Genomic DNA, 19,836 nt, shown 5'->3' with positions numbered 1-19,836 from the left:
TCTGACTGCAAGTGTATGCACTTGTTACTTTTCTGCATACAAGTGATCCTGGAAAGGCTTGGGGTGGGGACTTGTCATACCTTGGTTGAACAGGCTGACCTGTGTTGCTCGCAGGTTCTGCCTCCTGGATCCTGCATTGTCAGCTGTACTCTTCTCTGTAAAGAAAAAAAAAAAAAGTGTAGGAATGTAAATGCCTTCATAATTGTCACAAAAGTAGCTCACGTGTACATCACTGAGGCATGCAAAGGAGAGAATTTCTGTGTGCCATGTCCCTGCTGGGTAATCCAGGGCAACAAACCCATAACAGACATGGAGACCAGAGGACCAGAGTTATCTAGCAACTTTGAACAGCAGTGAAATGTTGTGTGCACTTAGAAAGGAATTAGTTCTTGGCTTAAAAATTTCGAACAGCTAGTTGTGTGATATTTTAGACAAAGTATGATTGTTTTCCAGACTAACAAATCTTTCTCTATGTCTGATGTTTATGGAAATTGTATCTACTACAAAAAGGTCTCCTGAGTATTTCCTTCCTTCTTATCTGCACTACCTGAAGTCTATAGATATTCATTGGGTGATAACTGTTTTCAAGCGTCTATGAAATATGAAAATGCTTCAATCCCACATAAACTAATTCAGTAGGAATTACGTACCTAAACATATTTGGAGGTCTGGGTTCTCTGAACAGTATTTTTTAATTAAAAATCCTAGGTGGGTAGGTATAAATATGCAGGTTTTAGGCACAATTAACATGAAATCTATGGCTAAACTTGCACCAATATCCACCCAATAGGGTGGCTGTAAAAGCAACAGATATCAGCATTGTTCCAAGTGGAAGAGAGAGAGCTGAAGATGAGAAACCATGAAACCAGGCACCTTGTCGATCCTATTTCCTCATCTGCTGCTGTTCTGTTTGTGCTGCTGCATTTTCCAGCATGAAGTGGCATGCAGAAGATGAGCTACTTTCCTGAACTTCGTTCTTGTAAAACATTACATGAAGTAAATGGAGATGGGGAAGACTCTCCCCCGTGGCTCCTTCTTACAAGAAATGCCTTCAGCTCTTGAGACGAGTTCGCTCCTTGACCCAGCTTATGGAACCTGGATGCTAACTACATATATAGCCCTGCTACATAGCACTTAGGAACAATTTTGTGTTTTTTTTTATTAGATTAGAAAAACAGGAGTAAGACAGAACAAAGGTGAATTGCTCATAAAATAAAATCCATAACCTTTAAAAATATAACTGCAAATACTTGAACAATACCATCCAATGCTCTGTCACTAAACAGGAATGAATTATTCCTTCAGTGTTCTTAAAAGAATGGGGACATAAAGGATTGAACATATTATTCTGCTGTTTCTCTTTATGTGAATTCTGAAATTATATTTACCACATCTGTCACAGTTGGCCTGGAGCACTTTTAGCATAATCTAAAAGCTTTATAAATAAAGGAGAATGAAACTTCATTGTACTTTCCTCAGTGAGACAAAAACTATAATAGGTTTTCATTAGGTTTTCATTTCTCTTCATACTTTTTTTTTTTTTTTTTTTAGTTGGGGAGAAAAAGCAGAATGAAGCATTTAATGGTAGGTTACATTCTGATATATTAGATATATCTCTAAATTAAAGCAATAACACGCATGTCATTTTATCTGTTTTCTCTTACTAAAAATGCAAGACTTCCAAGAGCTAAAAAAAAGTATCATAATAATTTATTGGCTTAACACTTAGAAATATTGGTGAAGGATAGAAATACTGCCTCATAAGCTCATACAGTTGGTTGATACAGCTTGGAAATATCCCAAATCTTTACTGACTCTAAGAGAAGTAGCATTGTACTTAAAGCAGTGATGTAATCTTCCCTTGTTTTTTCCTCACAGCAGCCAATTATGCTATAACTTGTTGTATCTGGAAAACTGAAATGAAGAAGGCCGGTATACTTCTGTCCATGTGCAAATTACTCTGTTGGTGCACCTGTCAGTGAAAAAAAAAAAGATGGTAAACATTTAACTCATCTTTCTGTTTGTAAAACTTCAGTGGCAGATTTGGTAAAATACATATGTAGATGCCTGTATTTCAAGAAATTGATGAGGAAAAAAGAAATATTATTAAAACATAAACATTTTTTTTTCCTGACTTGACACCTGTATTTTATCTTTGCTCCAAGCAAAAGCACAACTAAACATATGGTCTGAACCAGCCTATTTCAAACCCAAATACTGATTCTTTCAGATTTCCCTTTATTCCTGATTTAATCTACAAGCACAGTTCCTGTCAAATTACTTTGCTACCTAGCATTTGCTTAGCAATGGTTCTTTCTGTACCAAATTTAGTTGCCAATCTGATGTATTGTTTGGCTAAACCCTATAGAAATCTGCCTTAAAGGCCATGCTGAAAGAACAGGAGGTGGGGGTGGTGGTGAATGCCTGAATGGTTGTTTTCATTCATTAATATTTAATTACCTTAAATCCTTATAGCTATATGAAGTAAATAGCTACAGCTGTAGTCCAAAGCAGAAACCTGAAATACATCCAAATGCAGTTCCACAAGAAACTGCTATCAAACCTAAAATGCATGTACAAGCCAGGTTATGCTGTCTGTCTTCTGCAAATAAAAGCCTGTCCTTTTCCATGCTGTCTCCTGTCCCTATTTCCCCTTGTTTACAAAATGCTGTGGGGTGTAATTTCAATTCAGTAAGCTTTTCATATAGAATAATCTCCAGCATTTTGGAGAAGCAGAGGTGGTGACACTGGAACTGAACTAGCCTGCCTCCAAAAGATAAAATTTAAATAAAACAGAAAGACAGGGTTCTAATAATTGCCAGTTTGGGACAGCGCACTACCAGAAGGTTGTTTCGACTGTTAAATGCAAAACTTATGTGTACAGACTTGAGAAGGTTTCTGTTGTTTATTTGGACACCCCTAACAGGCTAACTATTTATTTTCCTGCACTCCAGCCCCCATTCTTCTGAATGCTTTTGAAGAAGTGTAAGACTGCTGCTTTTATCTTTCTCTTCCCCCTCCTCACCTATTGTCTGAGAAGAAAAATGGATTTCCTGTTGGGCTAAAATGAGAAGGAAAGAAGGAAATCTGATTCAGGAGCCAATCTTGCTGTCTGTCAAGCTTAGTAAAATCATTTTAAGTGGCCTTGTATATGAATGCATGCAGATACCAAATTACTGTTTTGCTCAAAACTAGCTTTTTGGACCACCAGATTTTGAACACTGTGGGGAAGACTTTATCCTTGAATTGCTTCTCTAAGCTATGTGCAGAAGTTGTGTAGTACATGTAATGGAGTTGTTAATTATATTGCAGCATGCATATAGTTATTTAAGTTCTGCATGTACCCAATTGGTGAAGTAGTGAAAATGAGCATTTTATTTCGCAGGATTATTTTAATTCCCTTATTGTAAATACAGCTCTTGATCCATCAAGAAAGACTCTCACAGTAGGATTCTTCCATGTTTTCAAAGGCTGCTCTCTCCCACTGTTTCCTAAACTGCTATTCTTTTGGGTCTGTCTTGAGCACCTGTGCAAGAAAATAGGAAAGCTGATTTGAAATTTAGTTTCCTTTTCAGTGGGGAACTGGAAAGAGAGGAAGGGAGAGGAGAAAGGACAAGAGAGGAAAAGAAGGACTAGTCCATGTTACTACACCACTAATGAAAGTATGCTTCTTAGTGAAAGATATTTGCTCTGCTTTCAAGTCAGTGGAAGGACTAATGATACGGAGAAGTTGACTACTGACGTGTAACGCCACGTAAATTTGTGTATTTTCAGCTTTAAATTTAAAGTAATTAGTGTCTTCTGTCACTTCCAAGGAAGTATTTTTCTGCCACCTGCAGTGCATATTGTTCCCAGCGCGTCTCAAGTGAGCATAGCGCTCCCTGCAAACATAAAACCCTTCAGTCTAAGCACGGTCCCTACAGGCCTAAATCCTGCACAACTTTTCTCTCTGCAGAAGAGAGTTTGGATGAGGCTAACATGCTGAGAGGCATGTTTCTGAAGGAGTATGTTTTCAGAGTCTTGGGTGTTTATTTTCTCTTTTGTGAAGATAGCCGATACCAGCCAAAAGGTTGAAAGTCTGCCAGGACCACTACAGGAGGAAAAAAATCCTATCTTTCATACCAGCTTTGAGGAAAAACATATGAAATAAAAGGAAAAAAAAAAAAAAAAGTTAGTACAAAGCCTACTAGCTGTGCTACTGATACACTGTGATGCTTTAACCAAATAGATGGATACCCACGGATTTTAATTTGTTTAGTGAGTGTTTACACTTTCCATCATTTCTTTCCTCCTCATTTGAGATGCTGTATAATTACACCTCACTGAACAGTTTTTAAACATTTCTATTATATATCTGCAATTTTTTTTCTCCTTTTGTTTAGGGATGACTTTTTTTTTTACTCTTGGAGACTGATTTTATCCATGCACAGGTGTGCTGCCTCAGTTTTTCTTAAAGCATGATCTTCTGAACTTATTTTCTCTGAAAGCCTTATTTCCTTTTCTCTTTAGTATAAATTCCAGATCATTCTTTATTGAATTTGAACTAGTAGCTTTGCCTAAATTCAAGCAGACTTACATGACTATCTTTCTCATACAAAGGGCTTTAGCAAGATTTGAGGCAGTTTAAAATTCCCCCGCAATGGGGAAAGAAGAATGAATTCAGAAAGCCCAATTATTCTAACTAAAACTGAACAGCTGAACTGCATTTTGAGGGTAGAGCAATCAAAAAAGATGACCCTTTGTCTTAACAGAGCCACGAGGCCTTAGGCTTAAGGGAGCCATAAAAAGGGGGCTGCAGTTCATATAGGTTTTGCAGATTTTTTTTTCTTTCTTTTTAGCTCATTTCAGTCATCTTTCTTTGTTTTGCCTGCCTTCTCTGTAGCATGCAAATGCCTCAACTGTTCCTGATTATTTTTTAAATGTTACTTTCTCATGCTTTTGTTAAACATTTTAACTACACATATTTGTAGAATTTCAACTGAAAAGCTTTTTAATGCCAACTAGAGCCCCAAAAAGTTTGTTTCCCCCAGCATCTTAACCTTCCTTATAAACTGTAGATGTTTCCACTTGATATTTTAATGGTAGTTTGCCAGTCTCTAGGTACCCTCTGTTCATACACGCCTTGACAGACTCTTCTCCTAGCAAGATCCACGCCCGAGGAATCACTGATTCCTAGAAGCTTCCAGCAGCCTCAAAGGAGTGGGGAGCAGATTGTGCACGTCTAAGCTAGGTCAGGAAGTAAACAAGCCTGACTGTAGTTTGGTCTCTGACTGCTGCCGACTTGAGCATAGCATGGTGCTGGAGAAAGGCAGGAGAGGCTTCTCTCAGGTACTTGTCAGCTCATCGTTCCTGCCTGCGGTGCTCAACCCAGTGGGATACAGAAACTGAGTGCATGAGAAACACGCGAATTGCTCTTGTACGCGGCAACTGGAGAGCTGCACTTGAGAACAGTCAAGCTTGTACCTAGCAGCTGGTGTGTGCCTGGGGAGCTTGCCTGCTTGGTTGGTGGATATCTTGCAGGCATTTCACCTACAAGGAGTAGAAGTGACTGACTGCAGCTCTGTCTACACCACAGGCACTGCGTGGAGTGGCTGGGCATGTGGCTGGGCACCCAGGATCTGCAGCCACAGCGCACCATTCCCAGTTAGGGACGTAGCTCCTGTGAGCTTGGGTCACCAGCTGCCACCTGACAGCTTGGTGCTGTTTTGAAGCTATTGTAAAACAATTCCTGCATTAAGTTCCTTATTACTCTCAGGGGAGTAAATGAGTGTCCTGTTTCCCAATGGAAGGTCACTAAATTGAGACCATAAATCTTGTCTCTCTGGCCATTGATTTAATAACAAAGGGCTTCTCCCTTTTGGCATCAGTTGGGGCAGCAAATGCTTTTGCCTCATGTACAGCTAGCCGCTGTGTGGGTTTGCTTTCCACTTTTATCAGTACTGTCTACTTTGGTTCTGGATTACTGCCCTCAGCTGAGAGATGATCCCTACTATCACAAAGTAGCTTTCTGGCAAGGGTATGTGTGACATATTTAAATGCGGAACCATTAGACTTTATTCTGCCTGAGCACATCTGTAGGCCAATGTTCAATACTTCCTGGATCAGGGAGCAGCTAAGGGTGAAATAGGAAGTAAATTCAAGTCTGCAGAAAAACAACCAGATCTGGTTCCTAAAAAAAAAATAAAATTAATCTCTAACAAATCCCCCAGTTGTGTTACTTATTTACATTGTAAAGTGGCTGGCTGTCATCAGTGATTACTCCTGAAATTCAGTGTATGAACTGGAGTAGAATAGCTTTTCTTAGTGATGCCAGCACGAGGCAAGTCTTGCAGGGTTACAGACTCCTCTTGTGGATTTCAATCAAAGCCTCCATTTTCTTTCCACATTGATTCATTTATTTATTTATTTATTTTCTATTCCCAGTCTCTTTTATTCCATTTGAGGATGGCAGGAAGAAATACTAGGCTTGGAGCCGCCTTCTCCGGTACCTGTGTGAATTAAGAGCAGCGTGGGTAAAAGGCACCGAGTCCCAATTCTCCACGGCCTTTATATCCTCTCCAGAATCGCTTTGCAGAGGTATCATCAATCTGTACACAGCAACAGGGCACCAGCCCGACGTATTTACGGTGCTACGAATGTGCCGTAACCCCGTGGAGCTGCAGCACGGCCTGTGGGTGCCTGTGGCACCGCAGGCCTGGTGGCCGGGGTACCTATGTGACCGCCTTCCCTCCTTCCTTCCCTCCTTCCTTCCCTTCTTCCTTCCCCCCGGGGGGCAGCTTATAGCCTGCTGCCTGTTTGTAACATGTCAGTTTAGAAATGCCAGAGACTGGAAATCGGACCCAGTGTGCCATTCACGGAGTTACAAATGGGAATCATTTAAAGCTCAAAACACCTCCTGCGTTTCCTCCCCCTCCCTTTTCTAAAGGTCAAGCTATTTGTGAAGAAACATTAAGCCAGCTGCAAAGAGGTTGCAGGACCATTCCAGCTACACTGCGATGTGATTTTTATCTCCCACTCTAACAGGCAATGTCAGTCATAATTAGTGTTATACATAAATTCCTAGCTGAGATGCAGGCCTCACATGATTTGGGACTAAACTACGTGGAGTGCTGCTCTTGTCACTCTGTAGTTTCAATTAACAGATTCAGGGATGAAAAAACACAGTGAGAGATGATCGCCGAGGTCAGAGAGGTTATCTTTTCCATTGCAGCTGCCATCTTAACGGAGAAAATACAAATTAAAGGGGGTTTGATTAACCTGACTGGGGATATGGCTGCCACAGCGCATCAGCGGGAAAAGCATGGTCAGGACAAAATTCTCTCCATGACCTTGCTCACTGCAATAAGCATCCCAATCCCCAGTGGGTATGGTAATGACATGGAGAGCAATCCTGCTGTAGCCTAGCTCTGTTTCATCAGTGAAGCATGTAAGCAGATTATTACTGGGCTGATCAATGCTCTTGCCAATCAAGAAACTTTTGTGATTTTAGAGCAAAGCACAAGAAAGCCAGAACATGAAATAAATGCCTCACAGTGCTGGGCACAGACAGAAATCCACCATTGTAGTCCAGGACAGTGCCCTTTCTCTTTTAAGGGCCTCTGGAATCCCATCCTGAGAAACTCGCAAGAGATATATTACCCAAAAGGACAAGAAAAAGCAACATACACTTCACAGGGTTGGCACTAGCACTGGGAAAGTAGGTCCGCCTGGTGTAGGAGACCATCAGCAAGACAACTACAGACATGCTTCATAGCTGGTCTGTGCCTTGGGGTTCTTGCAGGGAGAGGAGGCTGTTTCAAAGAATAAACAACTTGAAAAGTCAAATTTAGATCCCCTCCTTACATCGGAAAAAATAAAAACCATCCTACAACCAAATTGTACGTGCTAATTTCACTTCGTGATGTGCTTGCTTATTTGGCTCACAGTAATACGAATATTTGCAGCAGGAAAAAACCTCTGAGATTTTAATAATTTCAGGTTGGAGCCCAGAATAAAGAATGAGAGATGAGACTCAGTGGCCACTGTGCAATGTGTTTAAGTGAAACAGTTCTCTGGATGCTCACAGTGCTTTCCAGAAACAGTGAAATGACATCTTCTGGCCTATATTCTTTTCATTTGTTTGCTGCTTGAGAGATAGCATGAAGGCAAATGCATGGAAGAAAATGTGGGTAAGGATTTGGAAATAGTTATGTTCAGAAAACTCTCTGAACAGATCTCTGTGTACTTTGTCTTCCTACTGGGCTGAAGATAAAATCAGAAATAGCATTAATTACCTACTCTTGCAAACATGAACATAAGTGTTAGCACTCGGATGAGAAATCCTGTGAAAAATGGATAGAAATCCTGTGAAGAGTGGATGGACTGCTCAGTCAGTAAAATTGCTTTCATAAATATTTGCAGAATAGGAGATTAAAAGTGCAGCTGCTACTGTGGCCATCAGAGCTAGGCAAATCGTTCCCCCCCAGGAATTTAAATTTAGTTTCTTTCTGCTTGGGGAATACTTGTAAACTGTTCTAAAATTAGCATTGCAAAATCATATGCTTGGTATTAGTAGAGGGAGGAAAATAGTTTTGGACAGGTTCACGGACAAGAAGTTAATAGACAAAAAGCAACAGGCATATAAACTCTGATATCTTTTATATGCCAATTCTGAATGCTAGGGAAGCAGAGAGTGGCTATATATGCCTCCTTTCTTTGAAGTGTTTCTTAGGATCTCAGGATCACTTGGGGTGGAAGGACTTCTGGAGTTCGCTAGTTCACAGAATCACAGGATGATTGAGGTTGGCAGGGTCCTCCGGAGATCATCTGGTCAACCCTCCTGCTCAAGCAGGGTCACCTAGAGCCTGTTCCCTAGGACAATGTCCAGGCAGCTTCTGAATGTCTCCAGGAAAGGAACTCCACAACCTTCAGCCCCCACTATCCCAGGGGCCACTGCTGACCTTGCTGCAGCTTACTGATAACTTTCTCGTGTTGCAGGACTGGAAATTGGACACAGAGCCTGGATGTATTCTAATGAGCACTGAGAAAGAAAAGATAATTGTTTTCATCAAATTAGAGGCTATTTGCCTCTTAATACAACCCTGGCTGCTGTTACTTGTCCTTGCTGCCAGAGCACATTGCTGGTTCACGTTCAGCTTGCCACTTACCCACCAACAGCCCCAAGGGCTTCTCAGCAGAGCTGCTTCCCAGTCAGTCCATATCCAGCCCATGGTGTTGCAAGGGGCTCTTGCTTCCTCGATTTGTCCCTGCTGAATTTCAGGTTAGCTCATATTAGCTCAATTTTCTAGCATTTTCCTTAAGAGTATCAACAGTTTGCCAGGAGACAGAATACTTGCAACTGGTCTAACATAGAGTACATATTTTATATTATTATTATTATATAGTTATTAATTTTGGTTAATTTACTATGTTTTTATACTGCTGGCTTTGTCACCAAAACAGAGTAATTCTCAGTAAGTTTCTTTGCTGTAATTCACATTAGGATGCTCCCCTGCTATGGAAAAGGAACACAGAGCAGCAATAAATATTTCTGCTTAGTCCCATTGTGGCCTCTTGAGCTCCTCAAGACTACTACTTGAATTGCTTTTTCTTTCTTATCTCTGCTCGAGGGAAATCTTTCGGGGAATAGAAAACTTCCAAGGAAGATCAGTTAAAGTGGGGCATCAAGGTGCTGAATCAAAATATATTACGAACAGCCTGATCTTATAAAGGAATTAATGCTTTTCCCTGTGTTTACTTCTGTCTGGCTAATGTTTGTACAGTATGGAGATCCTCTATGGGTCAGGACCTTCTCCTGCTACTTCTCTTGTTCAACAGACTCCTCACTGCACACACAGGTTTTGGATATCTCTGCTTTTAGAAATCACTTGTGGGTTGAATGATAAAATGGAAGTGGATGAGTAAACAATCCCATTTCCTCTCAACCTGTTACACACTGATACATCTGGAATCACCTAGTGCTGGTACAGAGTGGCCTTCATGTAATGCACATCAGACATTTCGGTATTAGAGCTCATCTGCATCTACAAATGCTCACCTTGATGGCTGCTCTCTGCCATGTGCCCGGACCAGTCTGCTGTTCTCAGGATGCATCAGCTGGCTCCTCCGGTCGATCTGGGCTATCTCAAAGCAGAATAAGTATGAAATAAGATTATAAAATGAAAGATCTGGTGAAAAATCCCCCCCCTGCTTTCAATGTGGATGTACAATTGTTATGCCCAGAAAACAGATGATTTTTTTTTTTAATAGCAACTAGTACTTCAATTAGAAAAATCATTTTTAAAAAATGCCTGCAACTTAAGGGCAGAACTGAAATTCTCCTCTCTTTTGGCTTGGCTCTGAAAACCTTACTCCCATAGCAGACCTATAGCATTTGTGCCCCTCCACATCACTGGGAATGAATCAGCCCTCCTTGAGAGAGCTGGATTTTTTTATTTTTTATTTTTTATTTTTCATAAAACTTGGCTTCTTCTGTGCCAGTTCAGGAAGAGTGCTAAAACTGAATGACTTAACTGCAGCCTTCCTGAGTGCAAGGAAAGATCCATCATACTATGGGAGAACAAAACTGAAGTTATAGGTAAAGAGGTTTGAAATAAAAGCAGCATCATTAAAAAAAATAAATCTAAAATACATTTTTAGAAAGCTAGAAACAAATCTGTCTTTTCTAGTACATTTGTAAGGAATTATATCAAACAAACGCTTTCAGGCAGACAACATAATGGCCTATTAGAGAAACACAATGTCACTTGTAGGTGGCTAGAAGTACAAAGTAGGAAGATGATAGTGTCACTAAATGTTTTTCGGTAAATTGCAAGGAGGGGAAATGTTTTCTGGCTGAATAGAGATACAAGTACAGATAGAGAAGGGCAGGAGAATGCAATAAGGTTGTTTTCTCATTGCTCCCTTAATCTTTATTCTGACTCAAGCATCCAAAATTTGTGGGTTCATTACTAGGGCTTTAACATCACTCAGCTATGAATAGATTGCAAGTGAGCATCGAGACGACAGCCTGTGTCTCAATTGCTTTCTCTCTGTAACAGCATCCAGAACACGATGTTCTTGCTATCCTTCTGCAGGAGAAGAAAAGCAGAATTTGTTTTCTGATACACAAGAAGGCATTTTTCAGTTGCTGAAAATGAAGCATATCGAAAAGCTGCACTGCAAAAATGCCATGTAACTTAGATATGCCTCTGCTAATTTTCAAGGACTCAACTTGAAAATCAGGAGTGATCCAGCTGTCATTGCACAGCGCTCTGCACTGACTCACATTGCCGTGTTATTTAGGCAAACTGTTAGTCAAGAGTTAACTTGATAAGTGCATCGCCATAGCAACTAGCACATTAACATACTGTACCAGCAAAGTATAGCCAGCTTATACTTTGATTTCTGGTCTAGGAGTCTGAGGTAGTGATATATATGTGCTGTAGTGCTGTGCAGGATTAAGAAGTAATGGCAAAGCTAAAAAAGATCCAGATGTAATATTTATTGTGCATCTAATGCCTAGGCAATTGTGGTGACTTGAGTGATTTCTAAGTGAAAAAATAAAAATAATACATGAGCCAGAATATACAGCCAGATCACTCCACATTCTCTTTCCACTTATTTGCCTCATCTTTTTTTTCTTTTTTTTTACATTTTATTTCTTCTTGAGCAAAATTTATCATATGCTTTTTAGCGTCTCTTATTTTTTCCTGTCATTCATGCATTTCATCTAATACGCAAAACGTCCAAATCGAAAATATTTTTAAAGCAGCAAATATATAGGAAGTGGCAGATAACAAGCAAAGCATAATCTAAGAGAATAAACAGAGCACTTAACCTGGTTGACACACAAATTCCAGTTTAGTTTTCCAGTAGCTCACTATTTCTCTATATAGCCAAAGCAGTCAGAAAACCACCATCAAATGCAGCGTTGCCATCCAGGACTGCCCTGCTCACCTTGTTTTAATGCCTCCTGCTGTGGTAGCCAGACTCTTCATTATTCCCTGAATTCCAGTGTGCCCAAAAGTATTTCAAATGAGATAGTATCTGAAATTAAAATGTACAAATGTATTCCAGTGCTGAGCAGACTCTTATTTCCAGTGCAGTTGACTTGTAATTGCAGTCTTACTTTTGCCCAGACTTAAGAATGTGACTGACCACCACTTGTGCAGGATGCAGAAAGCTACTTTCAGGTCAAACTGCTATCTCCAATTTCAAATTTGGTTGCAAATAAAAATGAGTGTGAGCAAACTCTGGAGCCCCCAAATAGCTGCTCTAAAGCTGTATGGAATAGCTCCATAGAGGTCCACTGCTGATCGGTTATGAGACAGCCTCATGTTCTGTGTTGTCCAGACCTTTATGTTGTAAAGAACTCACTCTGGCATTATACCACCACCAAAAAAAGTCTTTTTTAAAGTCTTTTGCCTCTAATGAAACAGCTATTTGTTTACACAGAGGTTTTACTTCTGGAATCAGGGATTGTGCCTGTAATTTGATTCCAAGAAAAAGAGAAATGTGTTTTGTTTTTGACATTGCATGGTCTTATATGCAAAAGGCACATCCAGAACACCATTGTTTGAAGTCTGTCTTGGTGTATGCGATAGGCACTTACGCAGAAAAACCTGCTAAAACCAGCTTGTATGCGATGCTTATGACAGTATGTTTAATGCTCTTTTGACAGCCTCTTTAATATTGTGGTCTGGTGATACCCACAGAACTCCAGGCAGTTTGACAAATCTGTATAAGATCATCAGCGAGGTGCAGATTTTCACACACAAACAGATGGCAAACCAAATAACAGTTTGGAGAGACGGGCATCAGGAAATTACAGCACCCGCAGAAATTAAACACCTACTGCCAGTGGCCTAGTTTCTTAAATGATGCAAAGTTTTGTAAATCATAGTTGTTCTGTTATGAAAAAAAAAGGAGGAAAAGGAGTAGAATACTGTGTGTTACTGTTGTGATAATTAAATAACCTTTTCATTATATACTAAATATTCTACAAGAAGGACTCTGAATTGAAATGCAAAACAAACAAACAAACAAACAAACAAACAAACAACACTACTACCAAAAAAAAAAATCAAAACCCAAATCTAGATTTTGGTATTTTTTTCTTTAAAACTTTTTGCTCCTGTCAGTATTCACAGACTTTTTCAGAGATATGACCTTAAAAAAAGGAACCGACTTGCCAGTTTGCTACTATTGAAAGCACTGGAGTGAGACGCAGAGGGGCTGTCTATGAGGCAGGAGTTGTAATGGGGAAGTCCTCATGCTGTGTCAGAGAAACAGTTCTTGGAGAAAGAAATTACTGCCCTTAACAGCATAAAATGTCTGGAGATGAATGCAGCTGGATGATAAGCTAAGGGTAAAGAAATGTTTTGTATGGGTTTTCCAGCTCACCTTATTGTACATCTTAAATAAGACATCTGGTGTCGCAGACATTTAATTCTGAAAGTAATATAGTGAAATCCTAAAGGAAGCAGTTGACTTAATTCTTTCACCTTTTGTGGAGCTCTTTTCAATATAGGGAGGAGAGAGAACAGCACTCTGGAAGTACAGAAATTCCTCTTGTGCTCTTCCTTTAACTAGCCAGGCCCCCAGCTGTAGCCCTCTGTTATTATTTTCTCTGTCTTAAAAACTTTCTCTTTGCCTCATTCTTGCATCCTCAGTGAGAAAAGAAGGCTCCAGCACTGTCTCAATTCCTGCAAAGGCATGTGGTTCATGTGGGCTTTTTCTGCATGGCACCACTTGATGTGCAGCATTTGTGTTTGTGAAACAGTGGCTCTGCTGGCTTGTACAACTGCTTGACAGCAAGTGTAAAATCAGGTGCACTCTGGTTGCAATTTCACTGGAAGAAAACCCTCTCGTTTTCATTCAACAGAAAATAAAGCCTAGGGAGAAAAGATTATAGGGGAGGGGAGAAATGAATTGCATTTACTTACATGTCAGGATAGGTGGAAGGAACAGACATTTGAAGGCTTAGTTTGGATGCTTTCTCTAAAGACAGTCAGATCACAAATTTGATAGAAATTTTTAAATTTAGATTTTTTTTAATCAAAATTGAACATTTTATTTTGTGTGCAGCTGAAGGTGAAGTTCCAGACATCTTGCACTTTGCAGAAGGTTGAACAGCTCATTTCTGTATACATAGGCTAGTTGCTTCGAGCATGGTGGCTTTAATTATCATTATTATTTTGACGTTCATTGCATAAATGTAGACAGCTTTATTTTTTCTCTTCTCTCACCCACTGTTCATTCCAGAGCAGAAGGCCACCAGAAAAACTGCTTCACTATTTCTGGAAAACAGAGACATCTTGGCTCTGAGGTTCTAAATAGCTGCTCTGTGCACGGCCTGGGAACGCTGATCCTAATACATAGCATGGCTCCTGTTTTATTGATTTCAGTTTTACAGAAGCATTAAAATTGAATACTTTGTCATGAGTCCTTAGACCATGTACTTAACAAAAGTGATAGATTTTCTGAAATTACTGCAGGTTTCCTTTCCATTTAATGAGCTCCTTATCCTGATATACGATCTTCCTATGACACCTCTTTCACGTATGAATGTCTGGCTTGCAATGAACCCTGCAGATTTGAGTTCAGTGTATTAACCTACATTCTAAAAATACAGCTCTTGCTGGAATATCTCACAAGCCAAGGTCACGGCTAATTGGTGATAAAGAACTACTTATATTCTCGTGAGTGTCACTTGAAAGTAGGTGCTTTGGTCACTTAGGCCCTGTGGCAAAGACACATGATAGCTGTCAGGAGAGTAGCGTCAGCTTAGAAAACAATGCTGTTGGGTATTTCAAGCAGTTTCATTGTTAGGAAGCCTGAATATTACCCTCTCACCTCCATATCCATCGTCTGCTTTCCTGCGTGATTAGTTTACTTTGCAAAGTAATCGAATGAAGTAGCATTGAAGACAGTCCACTTTAAATCAGTGTATTCTGTTAAATCTTATTCTGGCATCTCTTGGTTGAGGAGTAAAAGAAATGATGGCTCTATATCAAATTAACTCTGATACCAGTAATAACTGTCTGTCAATACTGAAAGATTCTCGAGGGAAAGTGAGACAGAAAGGTGTAGAAAACAATCTTCATTTTATGGATTTCAGTTTTTCTTTTCCCCGGCAAGAAGAAAGGAGCATAGTTTCTGCAGAATTAGGGACTTCTTAATCAAAGCCAAAACCTAGGCAGTGCCTACAGTTGAATAAAAACAACAGGCTGTGTAAGTTATGTGGAAAATTCATTATGAGTTTATCAGAATTAACGGGACAGCTAGACTGTGTCCTTGTGTCTGGTCAGGAATAGACTCATACTGTAACTGTGGGTATATATGGCAAGATGGAAAAAAACATAACCTGCTGAAATTCATAGCTCTGAGCTGAATCATGGATTTCAAAATTACCACTGGCACGGATTTACAAATTCATTATCTACATTTAATCATAAACAAAGGGGCTTTGATCTGTGTGATTCACAGCTTCAGCTTTTCATCATAAATGAAGACTGAGAGCAAGGATGCAAAGTTAAAATTCTTGAAATAATAATCTTTTGTGTCTGTGCCAATGACGATGTTTTCCACTCAGATTATCAGCTTTGCCAAACATGCTAATGTGTTAGGTTAACTCTTAGTAAAAAGAGAATGCTTCTTTGTATGTTATTATGAGTTGTTTTGAAACATGATTTTGGTTAATACCTGTTCTTTTTGCAGTGTTTTCCCCAGTTTTATTTAAAAAAATTAAAGATGTTATATCTAATGGGATGACTGTTTCCAATAGTCCTTTTGGCAATAGTCCTGTGTTCACATCTATTTCTTATTTTATCTCTGAATGCATGCAGCTGCTGTCTGAATTTCCCATGCATGCTACATGGAAAGTGTGTATTTTGTTATAGCATGCAAGTCTGTATCTACAAAACATACCTGAGTCCAAATAGGATAAATTTGGGGCCTAATAACCTTCAGAATTCTCCTACCAAAATTAAATGATTTACATACATCGTTGCATTTACCATGGCTCTATTTTCTTTCTTTTTCTCTCTACAGCATAAAAGAGATGTCTGTAGTTTCCCAGTATGTAGAAGAACAGAGGTACTTAATCTTTTCTACAGTTCAGTTGTGGTGACAGTAGATGTTTGTCTGCACAAAATAACAGAGAGCCAAACTGAGCTAGACCAAAGATCTGTTTTGTCCAGCTTTCTTTCTGAAAGCACTAAAATGTCAGGGAATGAGAGCAGAACAAGCTCATATGCATTCTCAACCTTCAAACATTTTACATTTTAGCTGAGGGGTTCTATGCATTTATAATGTCTCAGTGGATTTATGCATGAACTTACCCAGTGATTTTACATTTGGTGTAAAATTTTAACATCCACCACGTATCATGATAAATTTTATAGTTTAACTACATGCTGTGTGAGGAATTAGGTCCTTCTGTTTATCCTGAACTAGGCAACCAGTAGCTTTATTGGAGGCCTGCAGCCCTTACACTGGAAGGCACAGAGAGCAATTGATTCTTGTCTATCTTCCCATCACTGCACACAGGTTTTAAAGACCTCTGTCACGTCCTTCCACAGTTGTCTTTTTCCCAAGTTGAGCAGACCTACTCTGTTCTTCTTTTTCAGAAGCCATTGCATACATTAAATCACTATCATTGTCCTTCTCTGAACCCTCTCTGGAGGGAATGGGAAGGCCTGTTGCTGTTTATGGTGTTCAGCCAGGATTGTACATGTTCTGAGAATGACGGTATCCATTTTGCTATTTAATTCTTTCCTATTAATACCTTCCATTCAGTTTACTTTTCTGACCACTACTGAGCACTGAGTTGACAGCAACCCCAAGAGCACATTCTGTTGGCTGAAACCCCTTGTCTTATATGTGAATATAAGACAGGATTGTTTCCCTGATGTTCCTTTAATTGCAATAAAGCCACTTTCTCAGCAACATGAGAAAACTCAGACATACGAAAGCTCAGACACGCTTGTTTTTGTTTCAAGGTCTGAAAGTCAGCTGTAGGAGAAAATCAGAGAGGAGTCCTTAAGGGTACAAGAACTGAGTTTAAGCTGTTTTTATATTCTGTAATCTCCAAGGGGTGTCATATCTGAAAGTCTGATTTTTCTTTTTTCTTTTCTTTACACACACACACACCCCTCCAGTAATTTTTTAAAAATGCATCCATGACACTAAATGGTGCCTATGGCCAGCTGTCAATCTCTTGTTCCATGTTCATACATTAAATGTTATGTATTGTTAGAGATCAAATGGCATTATTAAGAGTAGGTAGTCCTCCTTTCTAGTGTACTGGATACACAGCACTGAAAAACAAGGAAGACAAATGAGTATTTGAAAATGATACAGGATTTGGGCTGTGTTAGCAAAACTTTAGCTGAGCCTTAAACTTTTCCTACCACCATCTCTGTACTTTTATAATGGCTAGGTCTCCAGAAATGAATTCAGCTTCGTGTTGAGCCTTGCTTTTTAGCACAATGCTTGTGCCAATGACAGACTTTGTGCCTGCAATGTTTGCAAATCTGAAAAAGCAGCTATCATTTTGGGGATAACACACACATACACAATTGCCAGGTGGGTTACTGGAACTATACAACACTACTAAAAGTTGGTCTTATTTATCAAAGCCTTATTCATGTTACCGATAGGTACTTTTCAAAGTGTGGGGAAGGAACAGGAAAAAAGTAATGGAAAACAAAATGGCTTATTAGCTTCTGGAAGCAGATTTTTATAAAATCTCATAAATAGCTCTGCTTCCAGAATATGGACTTACAGAAAGATTTTTTATTATTATTATTTTTTTTTTTTCCTGTTTACAGACATCTGTTCACATTTCCTGGTGGGAATTCTGGGATTTGAACAGCCATCTGCTTCCTACTGTAGCAGCTCGACAACAAAGGGAATTTTTCTCAACTAGCAAGTAAGAATCTTAGACTAATAAAAAGGTATTGTTAGGAACATATACTGCTTTTTCCTTTTAACCTTCGTGAATATATATTGAGAGCATTTAGATTATACTCATTTGCCAAAATAAACCGATTAAGAAGCAACACGTTCAGCACCTCATGCAGGGACTGGAAACTCAAAACTAAATAAAGCTTCAGGTGCGTTGCCATTGTGTGTTTCTTCGTGAGCCGTTGAATTCTCCTACCTAGCAAAGATAAGAAATCCAGTGGGGTTGAACTACTACACACTTATTTGTTTGAACAGGTCCCTCCCACTCCCCGGGGGCAGCCTTTGTACAGCAGCTGAGGGGACACTGCTGGCACCATCACCTGTCAGCCTCTCCTATGAGCGCTGCCGGGCCCTGGCGGCTGCCTCGGCTGCCTCGAGTGGCCTCGGTGCCGAAAAAAAGCCCTGCCCGCCGCCATCCCCCGCTCCGCTGCAGAAGAGGACTGCCCCGGAGCCGGTCGCCTCGGCGAGGGGCTGCGAAATGGCGGCGCCGCCCGATGTAAACGTCCTGCCGCTGCTGCTGCTGCTGCTGCTGGCTCTGCCCGCGCCTCATCAACAACTTCCCTGGTCAGCCTGTTCCAGTGCCACGCACAACTCTTTCTGTGAAGAAGTGTTTCCTGATTCCCTACCTCAGTCCTGGTGCCACTTGAGGCCATTTCTTGTCCTGTCACTTGGTGCCTGGGAGAAGAGACCGCCCCTACCTCGCTACAACCTCCTTTGAAGTCACTGTAGAGAGGGATAAGGTCTCCCCTGAGCCTCTTTTTCTCTTGGCTAAATAAGCCCTGTTCCCTCAGCCTCTCCTCACAGGACTTGCTCTCTAGACCCTTCACCAGCTTCACAGTCCTTCTTTGTACATGCTCCAGCACCTCAATGTCTTCCTTGTAGTGAGGGGCCCAAAACTGAACACAGTTTGAGGTGCAACCAAGTACAGAGGGACAATCACTTCCCTGGTCCTGCTGGTCACACAGTTTCTGATACAAACCAAGAAACTGACGGTTTTCTTGTCCATTTGCCCATATTAGCCAGCACACTGGCAATCCCCAAGGGACACAAAGCACAAGGTGCTGAGGTTTGCTCTGCACCTACCAAGCTGCACCCAACACGGATCCAACTCCCACCGCAGGTCCTGCAGCCACTCCAACCCCAGAGCTGCCAAAGCTGGACCCACAATCTGCTCCTGCCTGTGCCACCACAGCCCCTGAGCACCCCACTGGTGCTGTGGGCAATGCCACGGCTGCCCCACAGCCTGTGGGAGCAGCACAGGAGAGCAAACACGGGTCTACAGTGCCCAGGCAATGCCCCTGCACTGGCACAGCTCCTCCTCACTGAGCATTTTGGAGCACAGCCAAAATAGTGGAGGTGCTATACAGGAGCACGTGGAGGTGCTATACAGGAGCAGCCCAGCCCTGTGCCTGCTTGGCGGCGATTTCCTTGCAGGGATTTGCATGGAGAAAAGCCAGGAGATGCCACAGAGAGGTGAGTGACGGAGGTCTGGCAGGCCTGACAGTGCCAGGTTGCTGGGACTGCCGGGCCGTGGACTTTGGGTCAGTAATGGGTAGGACAAGGAGTAACAGCCCACGTGGTCATGAAGGACTCAGTAGGGACTTTAAGTTGCCCTGGGTCTTCCACCTCTGAGAGGCAGAGGTGGGTCTCATCTTCAGAAGAGGAAAAGGGACAGGAAGACCCAGGAGGGAGAAATATATGGAGCCTGCCTGAGGCTTTCTTTGCTCATTATGCTGCCTGGAGCAGCCCAGCAGGACGCAAATTTCTCAAGATGAGGCCAAGCCCAGCTGCAGTTGCCATTAGCCTCCCAAGGCCCACGTCCCTTTTGTCATACCCCTTTTGTCCTCTTGTTTACAGGCGATGAGCAAGATCAGCTTCCTTTGGGGC

The 19,836-nt window shown here is 40.9% G+C and overlaps 1 long non-coding RNA gene across 1 annotated transcript; it reads right to left on the bottom strand.

Moving 5' to 3' along the window:
- Positions 1 to 1,683: 1,683 nt before the first annotated feature.
- On the bottom strand, positions 1,684 to 18,653 carry LOC137851767 (uncharacterized). The gene is made up of 4 exons (XR_011093447.1): positions 18,576 to 18,653; positions 11,938 to 12,027; positions 10,037 to 10,118; positions 1,684 to 1,972 (listed from the first exon to the last, which is right to left on the bottom strand). It is a non-coding gene; the product is annotated as an uncharacterized lncRNA (long non-coding RNA).
- Between the last annotated feature and the right edge of the window lie 1,183 nt (positions 18,654 to 19,836).

This window comes from Anas acuta, chromosome 2 (assembly GCF_963932015.1).
Source record: "Anas acuta chromosome 2, bAnaAcu1.1, whole genome shotgun sequence".
NCBI lineage: Eukaryota > Metazoa > Chordata > Aves > Anseriformes > Anatidae > Anas > Anas acuta.
Note: the sequence above shows the minus strand (reverse complement) of the source record. Positions and strands in the feature narration are given on the sequence as shown.